This window comes from Crotalus tigris, unplaced genomic scaffold (genome assembly GCF_016545835.1).
Source record: "Crotalus tigris isolate CLP2741 ecotype Arizona unplaced genomic scaffold, ASM1654583v1 scf7180000018068.1947079, whole genome shotgun sequence".
NCBI lineage: Eukaryota > Metazoa > Chordata > Lepidosauria > Squamata > Viperidae > Crotalus > Crotalus tigris.
Window position 1 is genome coordinate 1,752,305 of NW_024096805.1, and position 26,156 is coordinate 1,778,460.

General features: G+C 41.2%; 1 protein-coding gene across 13 annotated transcripts in view; it reads right to left on the reverse strand.

The window, feature by feature from the left end:
• Positions 1-26,156, reverse strand: part of CELF2 (CUGBP Elav-like family member 2) — a 341,120-nt gene that overhangs the window by 173,102 nt on the left and 141,862 nt on the right. The window lies entirely within an intron of this gene.

Below are 26,156 nucleotides of genomic sequence, written 5' to 3' on the forward strand. Positions count from 1 at the left end.
AAATAAATAATAAATAAATAAATATTATATATGATGCGGTATTATCATTTCCAAAGGCTGTGGACATCTAATGGAAGATGACATTTAAGGTACAGAAGAAGACCCAGAATAACGTCCCACCAAAATGGAAATTTTCTTCGGCAAGGGTTTACAGGCAGTCCTCGACGTAGGACCTCAGCTGAGCCCAAAATTTCTGTTGCTAACAGAGACGTTTGTTAAGTGAGTTTTGCTCCATTTTACAGCCCTTTTTTTGGGGGGCCACAGCTGTTAAATGAATCACTGCAGTTGTTGAGTTGGTAACATGTTTGTTAAGCGAATCTGTCTTCCCCCGTTGACTTGGCTTGTGTCAGAAGGTCACAAAAGGGGATCGCACGACCCCTGAGGACACTGCAACCATCATAAATAGGAGCCAGTTGACAATTGTCTAGATTTTGATCACGGGGATGTTGCAACAGTCCTAAGTGTGAAAAAATGATAATAAGTCACTTTCCTTCAATGACGTAACTTTGAATGGTCACTAAATGGACTGTTGTAAATCGAGGACCACCTGTACTTGGGTGGAGAATGGGTTTTTTTTCTTCTAGAACAGTGGTTCTCAACCTTTCTAATGCCGTGACCCCATAATACAGTTCCCCATGTTGTGGTGACCCCCAAGTGGGTGTGGCCACCAATAAGAGGGAGTAGGACAGCTAGGGAAAAGGAAAAAAAATGGCCGACAATGTGGTTTGGTGACCCCTGTGAAATGGTCGTTCGACCCCAAATGGGGTCCCGACCCACAGGTTGAGAACCACTGTTCTAGAAAGACAGAAAGACATACAGAAAGAAAGATGTCCTTGTCATCCATTAAAGTATTTAGTCTGACTGCATCTGTGAATGAAGACATAAAAAGCCCATTATGTTTTCAACTTCAGTAAATAATAAGACTATTTTTTCCACCCACTTGTGAGGCCAGCTGTAATGTTTTTGGCCTCGAGTGGGAGGCAATGTGGAACAAGGATTAGGAAGATAAATGATATACAACATACAGTGCCAGTTCACATAAAATATTAGCAGATTGGAAATGACTGTTTACTGTCTCGCTGACTACATGATGAGGTCCGTGGCTTTCCGAGACTGCACCAAATGCTAACTTTGGGCCTGCCAATAAAGCACACTGCATCTTACTACTAGGGTAACGGCAAATTAATTTTTGAGTTATGCCAAGGAGGCATGCCAGCGTACCTGTCAGCCAAAGCTTTTGATGGATCCCCCTCTATCAAAATTATTTTAATATGACGTCAAAACGGACAGGTCCTCTCCTCTATCAGCATTAATGGAAAGATTTTTTTATTTCTTTTTTTTGGGGGGGGGGCGGGGACAATAGCTAAATAATAATGAGTTATTGAGGAAATTGTAGGTCTACCTTTTGGCATGTAAAAAAGTTCCTGGAAGAGCTTTGGACAGGTATCTTTTGGAAGAACCTGTGGGTAAGGCCGCCTTTTCCAAGTAGCATTCGAGAAACGTTGAAACTACGGGGCCAAAAACAGCTGGAGAGCACCATTGAGAAACATTGAGCACTGTGGTGGAATGTAGTCTGGATTCCCAGGAGGGAGGGGCCAACATTCCAGAGGAATAAGAGAAAGCAAAGTTTAGATAGCTTGGCTGGGAGGAAGCTTATCAAGGCAGCTCCTCCTTAGAAGTTCTCAGATATACCTTTATTGATGCAAGTAGTTTGTTTTAGTTGGACAAGATTTCTGCCAATAGGTGAGTAACCATAAAGGAAACTGCTTAGAAGAAACTCAGTATCTCTTTCTTGGTTTTGGAGCCAGACAGCCGTGTCTAATGATTATAGTGGCCTTCTTCCGTGTGGCTGTAGAAATTTTTCATATCAGGAATTGTACACCATTGGGCAGTGGTGGGATTCAAATACCTGAACATCTGGTTCTCTGCGTGGATGCAGGCCTAGGCCTCCGAGGCCTAGAATGGATTTCCGGAAGTGACATCCATGCACTTCCTGTGCACTGTTCTAGGCCTGGGAGGCCTCCTCCAGGCCTCCCAGGCCTAGAACAGATTTCCAGAAATGACATCAACGCACTTCTGGTGGGCCGTTCTAGGCCTGGGAGGCCTCCACCAGGCCTAGAATGGACTTCCGGAAGTGACATCCATGTACTTCCGATGGACTGTTCTAGGCCTGGGAGACCTCCTCCAGGCCTCCGAGGCCTAGAATGGACTTCCAGAAGCAGCATGGGTTCAGCCGGTTCTCTGAACTCAACAAAATTTAGCTACTGGTTCTACTGAGCCGGTGCGAACCGGCTGAATCCCACCACTGCCATTAGGACAACCCTGAAATTAGGAAGCCGTGAATTAAATCAAAATAGATTATCCTTGATTCCCTGATCTGCTCCCTTCCTTCATTTTGGGGAAGTCCTCCTTGGAGGTGGTCCAACAAACCATCTGTGTGAATCTTGGCTTGATAGCAAAGCCATTATCAGCACTCTAGCCAAGGCAAGCTGTATTTGGTTCCTTATATTTAGGAAGCTGGCTCGCAGAATTTGACAACAATCAAGCCTTTCTTTCTTTCTTTCTTTCTTTCTTTCTTTCTTTCTTTCTTTCTTTCTTTCTTTCTTTCTTTCTTTCTTTCTTTCTTTCTTTCTTTCTTTTTTTCTCTCTCCTTCTTTCCTTCCTTCCTTCCTTCCCCCCCCTCTCTCACACACACCAGAGAGAGAGAGAGAAAGGGAGGGAAGGAGGGAGGGAGGGAGAGAGGGAGGGAGGGAGGGAGGGAGGGAGAGAGAGAAGCCCAGCCCCACTAGCCAGGCATCTTTCTCCATCTGAGATCCTCACAACCTTCATTTGTATAGCAGGTCTGTAGAATCATAGAATCTATTTCTGCCTGATAAAGTGAAAATTTTGTGCAAGGAGAACATGGATATGTCCACTGGTGGTCTTTTTACAGCCCTGGGCTGAATCTTACAGCACACTCAATTGGGCTGGACTTTTGAAATATGGTAAATATTCTACAGGCTTTAGGAATTCCCAAATATTTTAAAATAGGTTCTTTGAAATAACTGAGCATCACTACTATCCATTGGAATCCCATGCTTTTCTTTCCCAAATTTGTAAGAAAACTTACTGCAGATCAAAAAAGGAAAAGTTTCTTTCTTGGAAAAGAATTCACAACAGAATTGTTTATACCATTCACGGCGTTGGCACATTTTTTTAATTTTTGCAGAGTGTCACGTATATTTGCATTTAAATAAGATAGCACACATTTCTATTTAAATCAGACTTCGCACTGAACTCTGATTCAGGTTAATGTATACCATGCATCAGATTTCAGTGAATTGTCTCAAGTTATTTCAGTATTAGCTTAGCTCGAATATGTGGTTATCTGTATATGTATGACACATAATGTAACAATCCAGCATATTCTGCCTCAGGATTTTTTGCCAGAATGCCTTCCGAATGAATAAGAATTTTGGAAAGTAGGGGTGGAAGAAATTTGGGAGTGAAACAAAGATGATTAAAGTACTAAGAGTTTAGATGGAAGCAGCTTATAAAATACTATTCGGCTGTATTGTGAGTAGAGGCAGTTCACTCCCTTTAGAAATTCAAGGAAAACACAATCTCTAATAAAGAACATTTTCTCTTTATATTGTGAAGGATTTTTCTCTCCTCCACAAATGCAACACTTAATTTCTTTAAGTGACAGGAGGGGAAAAAAAACAACACAGATTTATTTACTGATCTAGTATCCTTTTAAAACTTAGCACTTGCAAAGCAAGGGGAAAAAAGAAACCTCACGCCAATTCTATATTTTTAAAAAGAGCCATTATCCCTTTGGGAGAATTAGAATTTTCTTTAAAAAGGAGAAGAAAAACAGCAAAATGTTTTTCTTCCTAAGCCCTTATCATCCATTCCACAATAATGCTGGGTTATTTTATTTATTTCATTTTTTATCTTATTTTATTTTACCATCTTATCTTTTCTTACCTTATTTTTATAATTTTAATTTTAATTTTTTAAATTTAAATTTTAAATTCTATTCTATTCTATTCTATTCTATTCTATTCTATTCTATTCTATTCTATTCTATTCTATTCTATTCCATATTTTCTATTCTATTCTATTCTATTCTATTCTATTCTATTCTATTCTATTCTATTCTATTCTATTCCATATTTTCTATTCTATTCTATTCTATTCTATTCTATTCTATATTTTCTATTCTATTCTTCCATTCCATATTTTCTATCTATTCTATTCCATATATTTTCTATTCTATTCTATATTTTCTATTCTATTCTATTCTATTCTATTCTATTCTATTCTATTCTATTCTATTCTATTCTATTCTATTCTATTCCAATTTTTAAAAAACATTTTAAAAACCTAACAAGACATGAAGGACTTGAGAAAATGGACCTCTGAGTTGGTAAAGAATTTAAAAAAGAATATTTGTAGCTCAGGGCTGAAATGAGGGGGTCCTTGATGCTCTCTTGCAAATATTGTTGTTGTTTTGTTTGTTTTGGTTGTTTTCTTGCAAATATTTCAGTACCCAAATTAGGTAATATCATCGGTGCTAGTCAAGGAAAAATAATTTTCAGTGAAGGATTTTTTAAATTGCCCATTTTCTAGGAATTAAATAACTGGCTCTCTCAAAATATTATTGAGTGCTATAATGGATGATTCTCTTGTGTGTCTCTCCTGACTGCATTCTTGAACATTTATATTACCCATCAAATTCCAGGCAAATGACACCACGCTATAAAGGCCCAATCTGCAAACTCTGCAAATGTTCAGATTTTACTAGGTTTTTCTGTATGCATAGCTCTCTCTGAACATTCTCCCAAGTACACGGTTGAACTGATGGGTGATATAAATAAGGTGACCAACCATCCTCCTTTAGGGAGGACAGTCCTCCTTTTGTAAGTTCTGTCCTCCCTTGAAAAGTGTCCTCCTACATGTCCTCCTTTTCGATATTTGAAGACTAATCTGCAGGGCTTTTTTCCCCTCTTAGAAAGCTCAGAACGGCGTTCCAGCACCTTTTTTTGATGGTTTTTTTTCAACTTTTGCATGAGCTGTGCTACTCCCGCTATTGGCTTTCAAAAGCCAATAGGAATTGTTGCTGAGCGCGCCAAAACACCTGGCTGGCAAACTTTGCACATACAAGTTGTCTGTATTATTGTTGCAATGAATAAAATGTTTCTTTTATTTACAATATTTTTTCTTCATTTTATTTGTGTCCTCCTTTTCATTGTAAAAAAGTTGGTCACCTTAGATATAAATGTATGTGGAAGTGGACTATCATACATGGATGTGAAGATGAGCAGTGAAAGGATGGATGTAGGAGATGACCAGACTGAGCCTGAGAGAGGGGTCAAATGTGTCATCAGTCTTGAGTCTCTTCCTGCCTGGAAGAGATCCATCCCACCTTGAATTCTGTTGACTCTTATCTACCCCTATTTGCTTTGACCTAAGATATGCAGATGATACCACTCTAATGGCAGAAAGTGAAGAGGAACTAAAGAGCCTCTTGATGCAGGTGAAGAAGGAGAGTGCAAAAGTTGGCTTGAAACTCAACATTAAGAAAACCAAGATCATGGCATCCGGCCCTCTCAATTCCTGGAAAATAGAAGAAATGGAGGTAGTGACAGATTTTATCTCCCTGGACTCCAAGATCACCGCAGATGGGGACTGCAGCCAAGAAATTAAAAGACGCTTGTTCCTGGGGAGGAAAGCTATGGCAAATCTAGACAGTATACTAAAAAGCAGAGACATCACCCTGCCAACAAAAGTACGTATAGTCAAGGCCATGGTTTTCCCACTTGCAATGTATGGCTGTGAAAGTTGGACCATAAGAAAGGCTGAGCGCCAAAGAATTGTGGCCTTTGAACTATGGTGCTGGAAAAGACTCCTGCGAGTCCCCTGGACTGCAAGGCGATCAAACCGGTCAGTCCTAGAGATCAACCCTGGCTGTTCTTTAGAAGGCCAGATCCTGAAGTTGAAACTCAAGTACTTTGGCCACCTAATGAGAAGGAAGGTCTCACTGGAGAAGAGCCTAATGCTGGGAAAGATTGAGGGCAATTGAAGAAGGGGATGACAGAGAATGAGGTGGCTGGATGGAGTCCCTGAAGCAGTAGGCGTGAGCTTAAATGGACTCCAGAAGATGGTAGAGGACAGGAAGGCCTGGAGGAACGTTGTCCATGGGGTTGCAATGGGTCGGACACGAATTCGCAACTAACAACAACAAATTTCTTCCATACCCTTCTCTTCTTTCGCTTTAGTTGGGATATATATGTCATCTTCTTGAAAATCCGATGGTATCTGACCTTTGAAGTAATTAAGGGATCTTGAGCTATAAACAATCCAAATTCCAATGATTAGTTCCCATTAATCATCCATACTCAGCTGTAAACAAATAACTCCAGCCCGCAGAGGAAGAGCAGGAGCAGGAAGTGGCTATATGGAGTTTGCCAATATGGAGCTTATTTGTAGTACTAGCAGGTCCCTGTGGGGCATGCCCATAGGCAAAAGGATTTCTGGATGATGCTACCTCTACTGTCTGACCAGATTATTATTACCAAAATTTTAGAATGTGCAGAAATAGATAGACTAACATTAGAAAAAAAGAAAAAGATGATTCACTTTATTTTAGAACTTGGAAAAATGTGATCAATGGCTAGAGACACGTTAGAAGTTGAAGGATTTAATATTTTAGAATAGATGATTGATTTTTAATTGAGTTCTAACTAACATTTTGATGATATGATTACTTTTCCTGATTTCCTGATTTTCATTTGTTCCTTTCGATTGTTAGGATTACTTTTTATTTTTAGACTTTATTAGTAGTGTTTATTGAATAATAACGTATTTGTTTACTAATTGTTTTTAATATGTTACAGTTTAAGCTTTGTTAAAAATGGTTGAATATGATATTTACTCACTATTATGATCCGGACAGTTGCTTGTTTGTTGAAATATGTATTGTACCTATCCTAGTTTTACCCTAATTCCTTATTTCCTTTCCCTCCCCCTTTCCTTTTACCCTTCCCTTTACCATACCTGTATTGTTCCTATTTTTCCTTACCTATATAAATAAACTAAAATTTTGTTTAAAAAAAAAAGAGAGGAGAGAAGGAGGTGGCTGGATGGAGTCACTGAAGCGGTAGGCGTGAGCTTAAATGGACTCCAGAAGATGGTAGAAGACAGGAAGACCTGGAGGAACATTGCCCATGTGGTCGCGATGGGTCGGACATAACTTCGCAACTAACAACAACAACAACAAAATAGTTGAAAATCTTGAAGTTATATTTGGCCACCTAATGAGAAGGAAGGACTCACTGGAGAAGAGCCTAACACTGGGAAAGATTGAGGGCAATAGAAGAAGGGGACGATCCTATGCTGCGTTCATGTGTGTGAGAGGGATGAGAGGGGAGGAAGAAGTAGGGAGGAAGTAGGATGGTTAGAGGAGAAGGGGAGGGGAAGAGAGTAGGAGGGGAGGAGAGAAAGAGGAGGGAAGTAGGGAAGCATTAGAGAGGGTGGACGCAGCCTGGGGGGAATGGGCAGGCGGTACCAATGGTTAGGAATTTAATTGTATTTTGTATGAATAAATGGAAAATAAAAAAAATTTAATAAAAAAAAGAAGGGGACGACAAAGAGTGAGCTTAAATGGACTACAGAAGATGGTAGAGGACAGGAAGGTCGCGATGGGTCAGACACGACTTCGCAAATAACAACAACAATTCCAATTCTTGTTGAGAGCATGAGCTTGCAATAAATCTTTATATCCATTTGAATTGCCGGGATCTTCTGATTTCCAAGGCGTCTGACGGTGGGGGATGTATTGCTACTGAGCACGTCAAAGCTTCAGAATATCCCTCTCTCCCCTTTGAGGTTTCATAGGCTTTACGAGGTCTTTGTAAGATCCAAAACAATGGAGTGATCACAATTTTGAGCTCTGGAACAAGGAGCTTAATCAGCATCTCCTTGAATAAAAGATTCGACTTTGTTTCTTCAGAGGGAAGTAAGCCCAATAGTATTTTTGGGGGGGTGGGGGGGGTGGGCCCAGAAATCTGCAGGCAACAAGGGGGAAGTTGAAGCTAGCAAAGTGTGTAATGTGTAAGAAAGTCAAGGGTAAGGGGACGAAAACGGGCAGAAAAGTTCCAGGAGGGATAGCAATTTAGGAGCTCCTTGTGGCATCCATCTTTATTGAAAAACAAAATTTAAGAACAAACCTGAAAAGGAGGCCAATCTGAAAGAGGATCATAAGGATAAAAAGAACTATTTATATTTATAACTTTGCTTTACAAAGGGAAGTTCAAGAGCAAAGCCAAGACAAACTTTACAAAAAGACACATTTTGTTAGAACTATCTAAAACCAAACGATACATGTAAATTTATTCTTTTTTTAAAAAAAAAATCAATGTCCCTATTTTTCCCATTTGTGAACGTGAAAGCAATAGCAGTAGCACTTAGACTTATATGCTGCTTTATAGTCCTCTACAGCCCTCTCTAAGCGCTTTACAGAGCATATTTGCCCCCAACAATCTGGGTCCTCATTTTACCAACCTCGGAAGGATGGAAGGCTGAGTCAACCTTGAGCTGGTCAGGATCGAATTCCTAGCAGTGGGCAGAGTTAGCCTGTAATACTGCATTCTAACCACTGTGTCACCAGGGCTCCTAATGCAACATCGGATCAGCTACAGCAATAGCAATAACACTTAGACTTATATACCGCTTCACAATGGTTTAGAGCCCTCTCTAAGCAGTTTACTGAGTCAGCCTATTGCCCCCCAACAATCTGGGTCCTCATTTTACCAACCTCGGAAGGAGGGAAGGCTGAGTCAACCTTGAGCCTGTCAGAATCAAACTGCTGGCACTGGGCAGAATTAGCCTGCAATACGGCTTTCCAACCACTGTACCACCACGGCTCTAGACTGTGCATTCAGAGATACCATTAGTATGTTAAAAGTTAAATGATCGAAAATAAAAGACCAAAGGGAATTTTTGCAGAATAAATCAGCCTACAGGATAGCATCAAAGAGAGAAGCAAGGTAGAACTAAGGAGAAATTTCCTGACAGTGAGAACAATTAACCAGTGGAACGACCTGCCTCCAGAAGAGGTAAATGCTCCAACACTGGAAGTTTTTAAGAAGAGACTGGACAACCATTTGTCTATTATTATTATTATTATTATTATTATTATTATTATTATTATTATTATTATTATTAATCATCGCACAGTCAGCCAGATGTTCAAATTGGATTTGGCATTGTGTCTACCTATCGAGTCCTTACCTATTATTATTATTATTATTATTATTATTATTAAATAAAGGTCAGTTCTTTATAATAAGGGATGCATGGTCGCTGTAGGCATGGCTGAAATAGAATAATGGAATAACAGAGTTGGAAGGGACCTTGGAGGTCTTCTAGTCCAACCCTCTCCTCAAGCAGCTGATGGGTATGGCCATGTAATTAAAGCCCCAGACCCTTTTAGGTGTCCTAGCAATACACACCAACAAGGGGGGGGGCACTTCCATTATAACGGTGCAATTGCTGTCTTCAGTTTTTTATAACTCCCATCTGTAGGAGAAGTGGTAAAACCTGGGGGCGGAGTTAAAAGAGAGATCAGCCTAGAATCCCTACATAGTTACAAGCAAACTAAGTCCAATCTCCCTTGAATTATGTTGATCCTCGTCTAAATCCTAGCAGGGGCTAACTATTCGTTGAGAAGATTCCTGTGTGTAGGCTTCATAGCAATACATCTGTTTTTGGATCTTCATGTGTGGACCCAGTCTTTCACCTCTGACGTACCCTATACTATGTAACGTATAGGTACTCCTTGACTTACAACCACAATGGGGCCAAAAATTTCATTATTCAGCAAGGTGGTTGTTAAATGAGTCATGCCCAATATTATCACCTTTTTTCCATGGTTGCTAAGTGAATCATGCAATTATTAAGTGAATCACATGGCCATTAAGCAAATCTGGCTTCCTCCATCGACTTTGCTTGTGGGACGCTGACTGGCAAGTTTGCAAATGGCAGTCACGCGAACTTTGGATGCTATAACTGTTGCCAAGCAACCATATTTTGATCATGTGGCCATGGGGACCGCCGTGAGGGTTGTTAAGTGTGAGGACCGGCCCTAAGTCACTTTTTTTCAGCGCAGTTGTAACTTCAAATGGTTATTAAACAAATGGTTGTAAGCAGTGGTGGGATTCAAACATGTGAACAACCGGTTCTCTGTGTGGATGCCACTTCCAGAAGTCCATTCTGGGCCTGGGCAACAAAAAATTAGCTATCAGTTCTGCCGAACTGGTGTGAACTGGCTGAATCCCACCACTAGTTGTAAATCAAGGACTACTTTTATGGAAAGAACCTTGTTCAGAGTTTCTTAAAAAGAGAGAAAACAGATGAAGATAAGTATCCCTATCAAATGTTTTCAGACCTTAAGACTGTCCCAGATCCCAACATAATTTTATTGCTTCCATGGAGATGACCTACATTTTAAAACAGTTGCTGATTCCAAAACTAAGCACATCAACCCCCATCACTACTCTAAGGTCCATCAACCTGGGCCCTTTGCTAAAAATGGCCATTGCTATCCAGTGTTGCTCGGGCTTGGCAACTTTAAGACGTCTGGACTTCAACTCCCAGAATTCCTTAGTCAGCATTCTGGGACCACCTGTCTTAAAGCCATCAAGTTTGCAAACCTCTGCTCAATTCCGTTTCACTCCTTTTATTACATTTCTCAAATGTTGTGCTTCCATGCCAGCCTGTGCTCCCAACAGCTGAGTCTGAGGAATCTGAGGAGGAGGTGGAGGAGGCATTTGAAGGGCCATCAGGGGCAGAGGGAAGCTCTGATGAATTACAGGACTCACAGTTTGATGCAGAGCCTGGGCCCTCCAGTTTTATTCCTGATGAAGCTCAGCTGTGTGAGGAGAATGAGTCAGACTCGGAGAACTCACACCTGGTGGACATGCTAATGGATGCATGCACACATCGTCAATTAGCAAGAGTAAATCAGCAGCAGTCAATACGGCAACTCCAGAGTAAAAGGAGAAGGCACCGAGAGGCAATGCCTTGGGATTGCCGTATAAAAAGAGGAGGTGTGGGCGGTGCTGGTTGCTGAAGGCAACTGTTTGCAAAGTACTTCTTTGAATCCTGGTCTGTTCGTCTTGCTTGTGACTACTCTTCTGTTTGCATCGTGTTTCCTGTGCACTATTTCCTTCCTTTGGACTTGAGTTTTGCTGTTTGTGTTTTAGACTATTTGGCAGGTTTGTCACCCATATTAAAAGGGGTTTGTTTTGTTCTAAAGTCTCCAGCCTATTTTATTAAAAGGGGTTTGGTCCTTGTGCCTTTAACAAGGACGGCTATAGGCTGGGATAGAACATCAAAGCTCAACAGCTGGATGCTTTACAACAAAACACACCAAAACATGTAGTCCGAATATGCAACAAAAAGATCCACACATTGCATCAGGAGACTAAAAAAATGTAGGAGTAAATACATCTACATCAATGTACGCATTGTGTATAAATCAACCGCCAGAAGAATAAAGATGGCGGAAATTTTTCCACACAGTATTTCCCACACATTCGAGCAGACTGGATTAAATCTGACACCAAAGGACAAGGGGATTTCTAATTGAAGTGGAGAAACACATAATACTTTGTTATAGAAACATAAGGCCCCAGTGGAGTTACTCAAGTTAATGCCGTCCAACTTAAGCCAGTCATAATTTTATACCTCATGATCTGCAAACACTAAGAGAAAGAAAAAGAAGAAATATGAAGATTGTGTTTTTAGACTCAGAAATGTTGGCTGTTAGTTAGTGTTTGCTAACCAGCTCTGGTACGGAGGGGGCTGACATAAATTTCCCTCACCAAGCAAAGGCCTTTTATTGATGATATTGTATTAATCTCCTCAATAAAAGGCCTTTTCTTGGTGAATAGAATACATTATTAATTCTGTTGGTTGCTGCCCAGAGCTTTTCAGCATTCGGCAGGTCACAAATTGAATGAACGAGCAAGTGAATGAATGAATGAATGAATGAATGTTTTACCCTGTCTTTTAATTACTTCCATTTTAGATCCTTGACCCCAACTTGCTTGGGACTATTCACAGCATCGGTTTTGAAAGCAACACAGGATGTGCAGAATGTTTCAAATGAAAACCCCTCCAATTTGAAGCGAGCTGTTCTGGAAACGTTCTGCGCTTGAAACAATGCTTTTTCAAAAGGCTTCCAGGATAGATAGAAACAGCTCGTTTCCAACTCGGAGCAACGGTTGGCATTTTGAGATCAAAAACAACGTTTTGCATACGCCTACGGCCATGTTATGTTTGATCTTAGTGAGGTCTGATTATTGGAAAGCCGGATTTACACATTGGACTAAACTGTAACACAGGCTGTATTCCACGACTGCGAGTTGTTAACCAAGATTTATCCCATGATTAGCAGAGAATCTTGAATTCTTATTCCAGGCAACCCTCTGCATAATTTCAAATTCATTCTGCAAAAGATCAGTTCAGACTGAACAGTTTTTGTCCAGTTATGACTGGTGCCCCCATTGCAACCTTTTTGGGAGAAGGAAGTTCTGAGGACCAGGGGACTCATGCCCTGGTTGCCAGTTTCCTGGACTATCACAAAGCCGACTACATAAGGCTACTTTTGAAGACCATTCAGGAGCCACCACAATATAAAAAAGGCGTTGAGACTCTAGAAAGAGTGCAGAGAAGAGAAACAAAAAAGATAAGCCTCTAGAGCAGCGTGCCTGGCTGAGGAATTCTGGGAGTTGAAGGGCCAAGTTTGAAGACCCTTGGTCTAGAGGTTAAACCATACAGAAAACCATTGAGGGAATTAGATATGTCCAGTCTAACCAAGAGAAGATCTAAGGGTGAATGATAGCAGTCTTCTAGTACCCGAGAAGTTGTCACGAAGAAGAGGGGGTTGACCTGTTCTCCAAAGCACCAAAGGACAGGAAAAGAACTATTGGGTGGAAGTCTATCAGAAAGAGATCCAGTCTGGAACTCAGGAGAACTTTCCTGATAATCCATGGAATGGCTTACTTCCAGGGGCTGTGGGTGGTCCATCACTGGAGATTTTAAAGAAGAGATTGGACAGCCATTTGTCCAGAAGGGCATAGGGCAGTGATGGTGAACCTTTTAGAGACTGAGTGCCCAAACTGCAACCCAAAACCCACTTATTTATCGCCGGGTAACAGGTAGGCATGGCCCAGTGGGTGGGCATGGCTGTGGTCATGGCAGACTGGTTGGGTGTGGCCAAGGTGGCGTGGTCACCTCAATGTTGCTCATGGGGAGGATTCCTGTGGGGGCCAGGCAGGGTTGGGGGAGATCCAGGGGGTCTCTGGCAGGTGGGGCAGTGGGCAGGAGGCTCGCCCTGCAGGGTGAGGTGAGGCAAGGCGAGATAGGGTGGGGGTGCCATTGTCGCAGGGCAAGGTGAGGCAGGGGCTGGGGCGGTTGCTGCCTGACACCATCGGCCCTCGCACACAGAGGCCAGCGAGTGCATGAGGGCCCCTCGACTGGCGCACTCTGGGGCTCCGCAGTCCACCACCAGTAGGCTGACAGCTGAGGAAGCGATGCAGGGGGTTGTGTCCGGGAAAAGGAGAGCATGTAAGGCCAGGAGGGATGGGATGTGGGGGGGAGGAAAACCAGTAATGCTGGGATGCATCCGACCACGTGGTTGAAGAGGGATGGTGGCCATCTCCGTGACATGGTGCGCATGCCCACAGAGAGGGCTCTGAGTGCCGCCTCTGGCACCCATGCCATAGGTTCGCCACCACTGGCATAGGGTCTCCTGCTTGAGCAGAAATTTGGACTAGAACAGGGGTCCTCAACCTTGATAACTTTAAGACTTGTGGACTTCAACTCCCAGAATTCCTCAGCTAGCTTTAATGAACGTCTCACTCAGCAACATAAATTTGGGGCTCAATTGTGGTCCTAAGTCAAAGACTATCAGTACAGTTCTTCAGGTAACATAACATTGAGGGGAAGGACATAGTTACTGTATATCCTGCAGCTTTTCCCTCTGTTCTCCCATTCTTATCTGATGTTTGCTTTAAATTACTGTGTACAACTGTTTTATAGTTTAAATATAATTAAAAAAAATTAATCATAGGTCTATGGTATCTGCCCTAAAGATCGCTAATTGGGTAGATTCATTAAAAGAAACAAGATTGAAACATGCCAGACAAACAATTTACAGTTCATTTATTGTTCCAAATATAAATCATGCAGTGCTAATTCTTTCAAGGCAGACCTGATTATATAAATCCCTTTCTCTTGGTTGTTAATTTTATTCTTGGACAAGACATGGTGACCCTCTCAGATAATCTTTTCTTTAAAGTCAAAGCTGTGTGGGGTGACCCTGTGGAATCCATGGCTCTTCCCTGCTTTCCAGAAATCATATATTTATGCACCCTCAAGTTTAAACTGTGATTCAAAGACCAACATGCGCCAATTAAAAGCATGGATGCTGGGCCACAAATGGAATAAGGTCCAGGAGAAATCTAAAAACAACCTAATGGAAATGTACTGCTCCTTCCTTCTTTTCCTTCCTCCTTTCCTTCCTTCCTTTCCTCCCCTTTTCTTTCTTTCTTTCTTTCTTTCTTTCTTTCTTTCTTTCTTTCTTTCTTTTTCTTTCTTTCTTTTCCTTCCTTCCTTCCATCTCTTTTTCCTTCCTTCCTTCCTTCCTTCCTTCCTCCCTTTCCCTTTCCTCCCTTCCTTCCCTCCCCTTTTCTTCCCTTCCTTCCTTTCCTCCCCTTTTCCTTCCTTCCTTCCTTCCCTCCCTCCCCCTTTCTTTCTTTCTTTCTTTCTTTCTTTCTTTCTCTTTCTTTCCTTCCTTTCCTCCTTTTCCTTCCTTCCTTCCTTCCTTCCTTCCTTCCTTCCTTCCTTCCTTCCTTCCTTCCTTCCTTCTTTTCTTTCCTTTCTTCTTGCCTTCCTTCCTTCCCTCTCCTTTTCCTTCCTTCCTTCCTTCCTTCCTTCCTTCCTTCCTTCCTTCCTTCCTTCCTTCCTTCCTCCCTCCCTCCCTCCCTCCCTCCTGAAGTTACTCTGTGTTGACTCTTGGTCTACTTTAGACAATGACATCATGAAAGTAACTTTTATTCTTCTTATTCCTTCCCAGGACATTGAAATAAAATCATATGAGCCCCCTCTTTTGAGGGAGATGGGCAGTTTAGAAATATGAAATACAAATAAGTAAATAAATATGACAATTTTGACAGGTATTTCTGCCCTTTTTTTGCTCTTGGGTGTTTCAATAATCTCCCTCTGCCTCTATCTTTTTTTCTTCCTCTTCAAACCTTCTAAAACAAGCCAGTTTTTCATCATGGATAAACGTCACAGAAATCTGAAATTCATTTATATATTTTCACACAGAGAGAGACACACATGTACACACACAGTGACCACCTTTATTATTTTTATAAATAAGTCAAGGCAGCCAACATATCTTACATACCTTCCTCTTGTTATGTTCCCCACAACAACAGCCATTTTAGATGGATTGAACCAGAGGTCTTCAAACTTGGCAACTTTAAGACTTGTGGGACTTCAACTCCCAGAATTCTTCAGTCAGGAATTCTGGGAGTTAAACTAGACATACCCAATTCTCGCAACCGTTCCTTATATGTTTTAGCCTCCAGTCCCCTAATCATCTTTGTTGCTCTTCTCTGTACTCTTTCTAGAGTCTCAACATCTTTTTTACATCGTGGTGACCAAAACTGGATGCAGTATTCCAAGTGGGGCCTTACCAAGGCATTGAAGAGTGGTATTAATACTTCACGTGATCTTGATTCTATCCCTCTGTTAATACAGCCTAGCACTGTGTTGGCCTTTTTGGCAGCTGCAGCACACTGCTGGCTCATATTTAGGTGATTGTCTACTAGGACTCCGAGGTCCCTCTCACAGTTACTACTATTGAGCATGGTGCCACCTATGCTGTACTTGTGCATTTGTTTTTCTTGCCTAAATGTAGAACCTTGCTTTTTTCACCATTGAATTTCATTTTGTTAGTTAGTGCCCAGTGTTCAAGTCTGTCCAGATCCTTCTGTATCTTAAGCCTGTCTTCTGGAGTGTTGGCTATTCCTGCCAGCTTGGTGTCGTCTGCAAATTTGATGAGTTCCACATCTATCCCTTCATCCAAATCGTTGATGAAGATGTTGAAGAGTACTGGGCCCAGAACAGAGCCTGGGGCACCCCACTACACACTTCCCTCCATATAGATGCAGTTCCATTGAGGACCACTCGCTGAGTACGGCCGGTCAGCCAGCTATGGATCCATCTGGTGGTGGTTCTGTCTACCCCACATTTTTCTATCTTGTCAAGTAGTAGGTTGTGATCTACTTTATCAAATGCCTTACTGAAGTCCAAGTAAATTATGTCCACAGCATTCCTCTGATCCACTAATTGTGTCACTTGGTCAAAGAATGCAATAAGATTTGTCTGGCATGATCTATTTTTGACAAACCCATGTTGGCTTTTAGTAATGACTTTGTTTGCCTCTAGGTGTTCGTTGATTCGTTGTTTGATTATCTTTTCCAGGATCTTCCCAGGTATTGAGGTCAGGCTGATAGGTCTGTAATTTCCTGGATCCATTTTTTTTCCCTTTTTTGAGGATGGGAACTACATCAGCTCTTTTCCAGTCCTCTGGTAGTTCCCCTGTGTTCCAGGATCTTTGAAAAATATAGTTCAGTGGCTCCGATATCACATCTGCCAGGTCCTTGAGAACTCTGGGGTGTAATCCGTCTGGTCCTGGCGATTTGAACTCATCTAGGCTGGACAGGTGCTCACTAACGATTTTCTTGCCTATCTTAACTTGTGTTTCTGTTTTGTTTTTTATGGCACTATTTTTGATAGGTTGGTCTGTTTTTTTCCCTTTGTGTAAAGACAGATGCAAAAAATGAGTTAAATAGTTCTGCTTTCTCCCTGTTGCTTGTCACCTTCTTGCCACTTCCACCAACTAATGGACCAATCATTTCCTTCACTTTTTTCTTGTTTTTTACATGTTGAAAGAAGCTTTTTTTGTTATTTTTGACTTTGGTCGCAAGCCTCAGTTCATTTTGAGCCTTGGCTTTCTTCACGTCATCTTTGCAGGCTCGGGCTATTTGCTGATATTCTGACTTAGTTATGTTCCCCTCTTTCCACTTTCTATACTTGTCCTTTTTATCTTTCAATTTGTCAGAGAGTTCTTTATGCAGCCATGCTGGTTTCTTTTGAGAGCTGTTATTTTTCCTCTTTGTTGGTATGGTGCTAGACTGTGCTTTTATTATCTCATTTTTCAAAATTTCCCAAGCTTCTTGAGTTGTTTTCCCCTTGAGGATTCTCATCCATGGAATCCTTCCCAAGCCCTATCTAAGTTTAATGAAATTAGCTCTCTTGAAGTCCAAGACTCTAGTTTGACTGTGTTCTATTGGTTGTGCTTCTATAATGTTGAATTCTAATATTGCATGATCACTTCCTCCCAGGGTTCCTATGGCTCCAACACCGTCTATCATTTCATCTCTGTTCGTGAGAATTAGATCCAAAATGGCTAATCCCCTAGTTCCATTCTCTACTTTTTGGGAGACAAAGTTGTCTGCTAGGTTTGCCAGGAACCTGTTTGATCTTCCACTTGGTGCGGAGTTTGTCTCCCAGTTGATGTCAGGGTAGTTAAAGTCCCCCATTACTATTGTGATGTGCTTCCTACATACCTTAGTTAGCTGACTAGCAAAAAGTTCATCTATTTCCTCTGTTTGGTTGGGTGGTCTGTAGTATACACCTATGGCAATGTCATTTTTCCCCCCCCTTTTATATTGACCCAAATGCATTCAAGACAGTTTTTATCATTGTTGTACTCTATTTCTGTGGAGATGTAGTTATTTCTTATATAGAGAGCAACTCCACCTCCTCTTTTATTTGGTCTGTTTCTTTTAAATAATTTAAATCCCTCTAGCTGTGTGTTCCATGTGTGAGTTTCATACCACCATGTTTCCGTAATGGCAACAATATCGTATCTGCCCTCATTAACCTGAATTTCTAGTTCACCCTGTTTGCTGTTCATACTTTGTGCATTGGTGTATAAACATTTGAGTCCTTTGTGGGTGTCCCTGTGTTTCCTTTCTACATAACCTGTGTGGTGCCTGAGTTCCCCTATTGTCTTACCACCTATTTGGTTAGTGCACTTTATATGGCACTCGCTATTAGAGGCTTCATTTTGATTGGTAGCAAGGTTGGTATTCTTGTCCACACACACATCTGTGCTACATGCACTGATAGCCTTATAGTTTTTAAATTGCCGGGGACAGGGTTGTTCCGTATCAATTAACTCCCTGTCCCCGCTGTTTAGTTTAAATTTCCCTCCAGAAAATCTGTGAATTTATAGCCGAGTAATTCAGTCCCTTTTTTTGATGGATGCAAACCATCTCTTTTGTACATCTTTTGATGGGACGAGCTACTGACATCGTGACTAATATATCCAAAGCCTTCCCCTGTACACCACTCCTTTAGCCACATATTGAATTGTGCTATGCGCTGGCCTTTTCCGTTTTGCTCCTTATACACTGGTAAAACCTCTGAGAAAGTAAGCCTACAGCCTATTCTGCTAAGTTCCTTCCCCAAGTTCTGGAAATCATTCTGCACAGAGAGTACATCTTTTTGGGACAGATCATTAGTGCCAAGGTGTACAATAGCCTCCACATCACAGTCCTTGCTGCCATTCTTGATTATTTTAGAAATACGCTTCTTGTCCCTACTGGCAGTAGCACCTGGAAGTTGAAGTCCACAAGTCTTAAAGTTGCCAAGTTTGAAGACCCCTGGATTGGACTGAGAGAATGACTGGCCCAAAGCCACCCACCTGGCTTTCGTGCCTAAGGCGGGACTAGAACTCACAATCTCCTGATGATTGGCGCAAAGTCACCCACCTGGCTTTCTTCGCTAAGGCAGGATTTATTTATGCTTCCCCCCCCCTATGGATATATTATCCATATTCTATTTTTTTTCCTTTATGCCTTATTCTGAATATATTTCAGCTTCCGTGAACTATTCTTCCAGATTTTTTTTTTCAAGGCTTGGCTTTTTTCATAACATCTGTGGCTCTCCTAATCCAAACAACATTTTCAATGCATCATTCACCTTGAAACATCTTCTTTTTCTTTCTCTTTTTAAAAACTCTCCTTCAAGGATAATTTCTATCCAGCATTAAGAAAAAATCTTTCTCTGCATTTCAAGGATTTTTTTCTTTCCTTCCTCACAACTTGTCTTTTTTCATCCTTCAGCCTACAATGGTGATCCTTCCTTCCTTCCTTCCTTCCTTCCTTCCTTCCTTCCTTCCTTCCTTCCTTCCTTCCTTCCTTCCTTCCTTCCCTCTTTCCTTCCACCCACCCACCCTCTTTCTTTCTTTCTTCCTTCCTTCCTTTCTTTCTTTCTTTCTTTCTTTCTTTCTTTCTTTCTTTCTTTCTTTCTTTCTTTCTTTCTTTTTTTCTTTCCTCTCTCTCTCTCTGTTTCTTTTTCTTTCTGTTTTTGAGAAGCCATTTACTCAGTGAGTGGAACGGTATTGATTCCCATTGCCAGATAGGATGTACTTCTGATCATCAGCCAGATCTCTAATTTCTTTACTTGGTTGGAAATTGTATATCTTTCTGGTTTAAATCTCATCAGTCAAAAGCTGGAAAGTAGGATACTCCTTGGACTGGGGCCTGAAAAATAATCTAGCAGGTTTTATGCAATAGAGTACTCTTTTGGCTGTCTTGGCTGGCTGGCAGGGGAATTGTGGGAGTTGAAATCCACATATCTCCAAGTGGCCAAGTTTGAGAAACACAGCTTGTATAGTAAAACACAATAACCCAGCTTCAATTTCAGTTGGATTTGCTAATCAACAGGAAGTTTTATTTTTGTAGTTTCGTGCTAGAATATGAGTCCTTCAGGGAATTGCACAGCAGGTGTTCAAATGAAGTCAGGGACCCTGACATGAACTTGCAATTTTATATAACTAATTATATTTTACATCACTTATATACATCAAACAAGCTGGTCAGGGAAACAGGAGCATCATGAGGTAAATCACAGAGGACACAGAAGAAAAGGGCAGGAAAAAGGGAAACGCCCCCTCCACACCCACAGCAACCAATCACAGCATAGATTGCCTCACGTAGGACCCAGCACTCCGGTACCAATCAACCACAACTGTGTGTTCTGTGTGTTCTCTCAGTGCACAACCCCACTGCTTTAGCTACTAAATTTAAATAACAGAGTCAAACTAAGCAGGAATCTAAGATAAATTTTTATGCATTTAGGTTGCGACTGTCAAATACAATAGTAGTTTTTAACTTGGGAAATAGAGAAGCATTGAAGATCCTTGTATTAAGACAGGGTTCTTCAAACTTGGCCCTTTTATGACTTGTGGACTTCAACTCCCAGAATTCCTCAGACAGGCATGCTAACTGAGGAATTCTGGGAGTTGAAGTCCACAAGTCATAAAAGGGCCCAATTTGAAGAGCCCTGTCTTAAATCTAACAAACAAAATGGAGGCTGGCTGAGGAATTCTGGGAGTTGAAGTCCACAAGTCATAAAAGGGCCCAGTTTGAAGAGCCCTGTAGTAAGAGAACCTCTGCTGTAACAACCCTGTGAGATGGGTTGGGCTAAGACAGAGACGGGTCCAAAGTCACCCAGCTGGCTTTCATGCCTAAGGCGGGACTAGAACTCTCAGTCAGTTGTCACAAAGAGGAAGGGGTCAACTTATTTTCCAAAGCACCAGAGGGCAGGACAAAAAACAAGGGATGGAAACTAATCGAGGAGAGAAGCAACCTGGAATTCAGGAGAAACTTCCTAACAGTGAGGACAATTAATCAGTGGAACAGCCTGCCTCCAGAAGTCATGGGTGCTTCATCACTGGAGGTTTTTAAGAAGACTGGACAATCACTTGACTGAAATGGTATAGGGCAGGGGTAGGCAACCTTGGCTCTTTTATGACTCGTGGACTTCAACTCCCAGCATTCCTGAGCCAGTCCACAAGTCATAAAAGAGCCAAGGTTGCCTACCCCTGGTATAGGGTTTCCTGCCTGAGCAAGGGGTTGGACCAGGAGACTTCCAAGGTCCTTCCAGCTCTATTCTGATTGATATCTATATATATTAATGTCTCTGCTCAGCGATTAAAGGTGCTGAGTTTGGAGAGTTGACCTCCAGGTTTGAGACCTGAGTTCTATGCAACAGGGTGAGTTCCCATTTTTGCTCCCAGCTCCAGCCCATCCAGCAGTTCTAAAGCATGCAAATGCAAGTAGATAAATGGGAACCACTTCAGTGGGAAGATAACAGTGTTCTGTGCGCCTTTGGCATATAGCCATGCTGGTTACAGGGCCATGGAAAGAGTCTTCAGACAACACTGGCTCCCTTGGCTAAGAAATAATAATAATAATAATAATAATAATAATAATAATAATAATAATCATCATCATCATCATCACCTGCAACATAACACCCCAGACCTAACAATTGTCAATAAGAAAGACAAAAAAGTCTGGATAGTGGACGTGGCAGTGCCTGGAGACAGCAGAATTGACGAGAAAGAACTGGAGAAGATAACAAAATACAAAGACCTACAAATAGAAATAGAAAGACTGTGGCAAAAGCAAGCAAGGGTAGTACCAATAGTCATAGGCTCCTTGGGCGCAATCCCAAAACAACTGGAGCACCACTTGAACACCATTGGCATTGACAAATTTGATATTAGTCAATTGCAAAAGGCGGCCTTATTAGGAACTGCTTCCATCCTGCGACGATACCTGTAATACCATCAAACATCCACATCTGCCTATCCCAGGTCCTGGGTAAGGACTCGATAGGTAGACAAAATGCCAAATCCAGTCTGAACATCTGGCTGACTCTGCGATGATCCATAACAACAACAACAACAACAACAACAACAACAATAAAGTTGGAAGGGACCTTGGAGGTCATTGAGTCCAATGAGCACCATGCCTCTAGTTGGACATGACTGGACAAGGAAATCTTTGTCTTTACTTTCCTGAGGAATCACAAGCTTTAACAAGATTCAGTGACAGAACAGAAACTAAGTCACAAACCGAGATGACTGAAGTGATGGCAGATAGCAATCTCACAGAAATAGAAAATAAGTGTTAAGCTCTTTAGTTTGAAGTATAAAAAGCTACCAGCCAAAAACAAAACAAAAAGGAGGGTAAAGAATTTGAACGGCAATAAAAACGTACTTAGTAAAAAACAGAAAGAGGAAAGCCAAAATTCCAGCTCATCTATTCCCGTTTTCTGCTTCTTTACAACCAGATGTAAACAGACAGAACTAATTGGGCGTAAATGAAGGACATTGATGGCGGAGAAAGACTTTGGTAGATCAGCTTGGGTTTGTTTTGCACAGCCTGCTCTGTGCAAAAAAATGTGCATGTGGTTTTAATAAGCCCACAATCAATATTGTGCTCTGTCAATTACGAAACAGGCTGCAGCTGGGATGCGGCAGTCTGAAAATCCCTACTCTGGCTCAATTGCTGAGAAGTCCAAGTATTTAACTCCAATACTGCTGGGATGTCGTGAAAAGGACAATCAGATTTTTGTTCAGGACAATGACCAACCGCTTGAAAAAAAAATGTGTTGAAGGGAGACCACTGCCTTGAGATCATAGTATGTTTTAGGTGTGTGTCATGTATGTGTTTCATTTTGAGAGCGGGCAACACAATTTCATTGTTTGATGCGTGCCATTGTGCCCAGTTAAAAAAAAATGACAATAAAGCTTATCTTATTTATCTTATCTTACTTGGCCATCTTCATAGATATTGTATTTGCTGTAAATGTGAAACTAAAGAAGATTGAAAGAACGTTGAAGACCTGGTCATTTGTCATACAGATACTCCTTGACTTAACAACCTTACAATTGAGCCCAAAATTTCTATTGCTCAGTGAAGCAGTTGTTAAATGAGTTTTGCCCCATTTTATGACCTTTTTTGCCTTGGTTGTTAAGTGAATTACTCAGTTGTTAGGTCAGTAACACGCTTGTCAAGTGAATCTGGCTTTCCCATTGACTTTGCTGTCAGAAGTCACAAAAGGGGATCACCAGAGCCCGGGACACTGCAATCAACGTAAATATGAATCAGTTGCCAAGTGTCTCAATTTTTATCACATATCTGTGGGAATGCTGCAATGGACATAAGCGTGAAAAACAATAAGTCATTTTTTTCAGCGCCATTGTAACCTCAGACGGTTACTATTCCTGTAAATAGTATGTTGAGGACTACCTGTATAAGATATAATAACACGAAAGTCAAAAAAAAGTTAGCCACTGAAACCATGAGTTGACTGCCCTTTTCGATCTCCCACATTATGCTCAGGATTCAGATGTCCTGCTATCCATAAACAAGTCTCTTTTCACTCATTTCCTTCCCCCCCCAAATGAGGGCAAAATTAAATTACCTCTCTGGAGAAGACTGTAAGGCAGGAAAAGATGGAAGGAAAGAGAAGAAGAGCACAACCAGCAACAAAGTGGATGGACGTAATTAATAGTGTTGATGGATGCATCAAAGAAGCTGTGGTTGCGCAGTGGTTAGAATGCAATATTGCGGGCAAACTCTGCCCACAGCCAGAAATTCGATCCTGACATCCTTCCAAGATCAGTAAAGATGAGGACCCAGATTGTTGGGGGCAATATGCTGACTCTGTAAACCACTTAGAGAGGGGCTGTAAAGCACTAGGAAGTGGTATATAAGTCTAAATGGTATTGCTATTGCTATTACAGAGCTGAAGGACCAAGTCAGGGAGAGATTGTCAAGGAAAAAAATCTAAGTGGTGCCTAAAAGTTAACATCGATTCGATGGCACATAATCAATCATAATCAACCATGCACATTTTAACTCTTCTTTCCATTTTCTCTCTGTCTTGTCAGAAATTGGTCCAAATTGCATCCAGATTGGCTCCTATTATTTTCTGTCCTACTTTTGGCTATGTTTATACGTGTGTAAAAATCAGCAAAGAATGCAGCCTATTCTAAGTTGTATATTAAAGGACTATCCTCCTTTTGATATGCAAATGTCCATGCAAATCCATCCGTATTCCTGTTCTTCAAATGACTGATCTGAGTAATGTTAGTTTTTTTAAAAAAAAAAAAATACAGCAGGTGGTAATGTGAAAAAAGCTAAGAAGGGTTGAGTTTGGTTAGTAGTTGGATGGGAGATGACCAGGGAAATTCAGAGTCTCAGGTCTGATTAAGAAGTTGAAAAAAAATCTCCTGGAAATCAGGTTTTTTTTTAAAAAAAAAAAATAAATAAACCAAGCTCTATACAATAAGTAGTAAACACTGACATAATAGTCCTCCTGTTTTCTACACTGGCAGCCACTGAAAAAACAGGTACTCTATAAATGCCCTTAAATTCTCTTTTAAATTAAGATATATCAAATTAGTGGTTTTCCCACATCCTTTGGCAGTGAAACTCATGGTTTAAACTTCACTGATAAATCTTCATTTAAATTGCAACTTAATAAAAAGGGCAATGGAATAATACCAAAATGACAAATCAAATCCTATCAAACCAATGTATAAAAATAGAACTTCTCTCCACATTGAAAAATAACAACAGGAGTATCATTACTGCATTTGAGAATCAATTCAGAACAATGAGAACATTTTCAAGAAATTCTGCAGACCCAATTTCAGTTGCCAATACAGGCAGTCCTCAATTTACACCCATTCGTATAGTGACTCTTCAAAGTTACAGTGGGACTGGAAAAAGTGTGGTGGAATTTAAATATGTGAACAACCGGTTCTCTGTGTGGATGCCACTTCCAGAAGTCCATTCTGGGCCTGGGCAACAAAAAATTAGCTACCGGTTCTGCCGAAGTGATGCGAACTGGCTGAATCCCACCACTGCTTACAGCCAATTCTCAAACTTACAACCATTACAGAATGGTTACAGGGTTACAAGATTAAAATTCAGGCACTTCACAATTGGCATGTATTTATGACTGTTGCACTATCCTGGAATCATATAATTGCCATTTGCAGCCTTCCAAGCTGTCTGGGATCCTTTAGAAGCGGTTTGATTCTGAAAGATATTGTCTTTTTCCACCCTCGTGACAGTAGCTGAGCAAAGCTGGAGGAAATTGAGCACAACCGAAGCAAGTAAACAAATGTCCAAATAGAGACACGTACGAAATTCAAGATGTTTGCATGTGGAGGGCAAAATTAGGGATGTGCAGCTTTGACAGCTGCAGGCCCCTTTCAAATGCTCTCCGTGGTGAATGTATCTTGCAGACTTTCCGTTGCAAGCCACAGTTGAAGAAGTGGGCCTATAAAACGGCAACACAAATTTCAACTTGAGAAGCTTAGATTGCCATGGGTCTGCAAGCCAGAATCGGTAACCATATCTGATCATGCGTGAGCAAAACAGATATACTATTTAGAAGGATGCCACGGGTCTTTGAAATGACCACATTGGCCATTTGACTGCATGACGAATTTGACTGCAGAGAAGAAAGCAACAAGTAAGCTAGCTGAGAGACAAGGAAGTCATTTATGAAACCAGACAAAGATTGGAGGACAGCCACCAGAGATAAAAAGAGAATATTTGCAGCTCAGGGCTGAACTGTGAGGTCCTGCATGCTATCTGAGTTTTGTTGTTTTCTCGCAGACATTTCATTATCCAACTAGGTAACATCATCAGTGCTTGAAAGGAGTGGGTTTGCTCTCTGCTATATGCAAGTGGCTTATCCTGTTCACTGTTGGTGGGAATGATCTTGGTGGACCTTTGATTAGTCTGTTGTTTACTGTTAGCTTCTTTGCCTGACTTAATAGTTCCTCGATTGGGGTATTGTTTACCGCTTGATTCTTGGTATATTGTTGATCTTGGTGTTGAGCTCTTGGTATTGATTGCTAATGAGGGCTTTTGTTCTTTTTGTTTCCTTTTTAGCTTTTTTAACGGTCTCTTTCAAAAGGTATGTAGATGTTGTTTATCTCTATGTGACTGTTGATGGCGGATTTGTCCTAATGGCAGTCTTACAGGAATTCTCCAGTATCCACAAACACTGACAGGGCAAAATGCTTGTATATAAACACTTGCTTGAAGCACTGATGATGTAACCTCATTGGGCAATGAAACACATGCAAGAAAATATCCAAGCAATCTCCTCTTCCTTCTAGCATTGAAGATATCTGGTTGGTAATG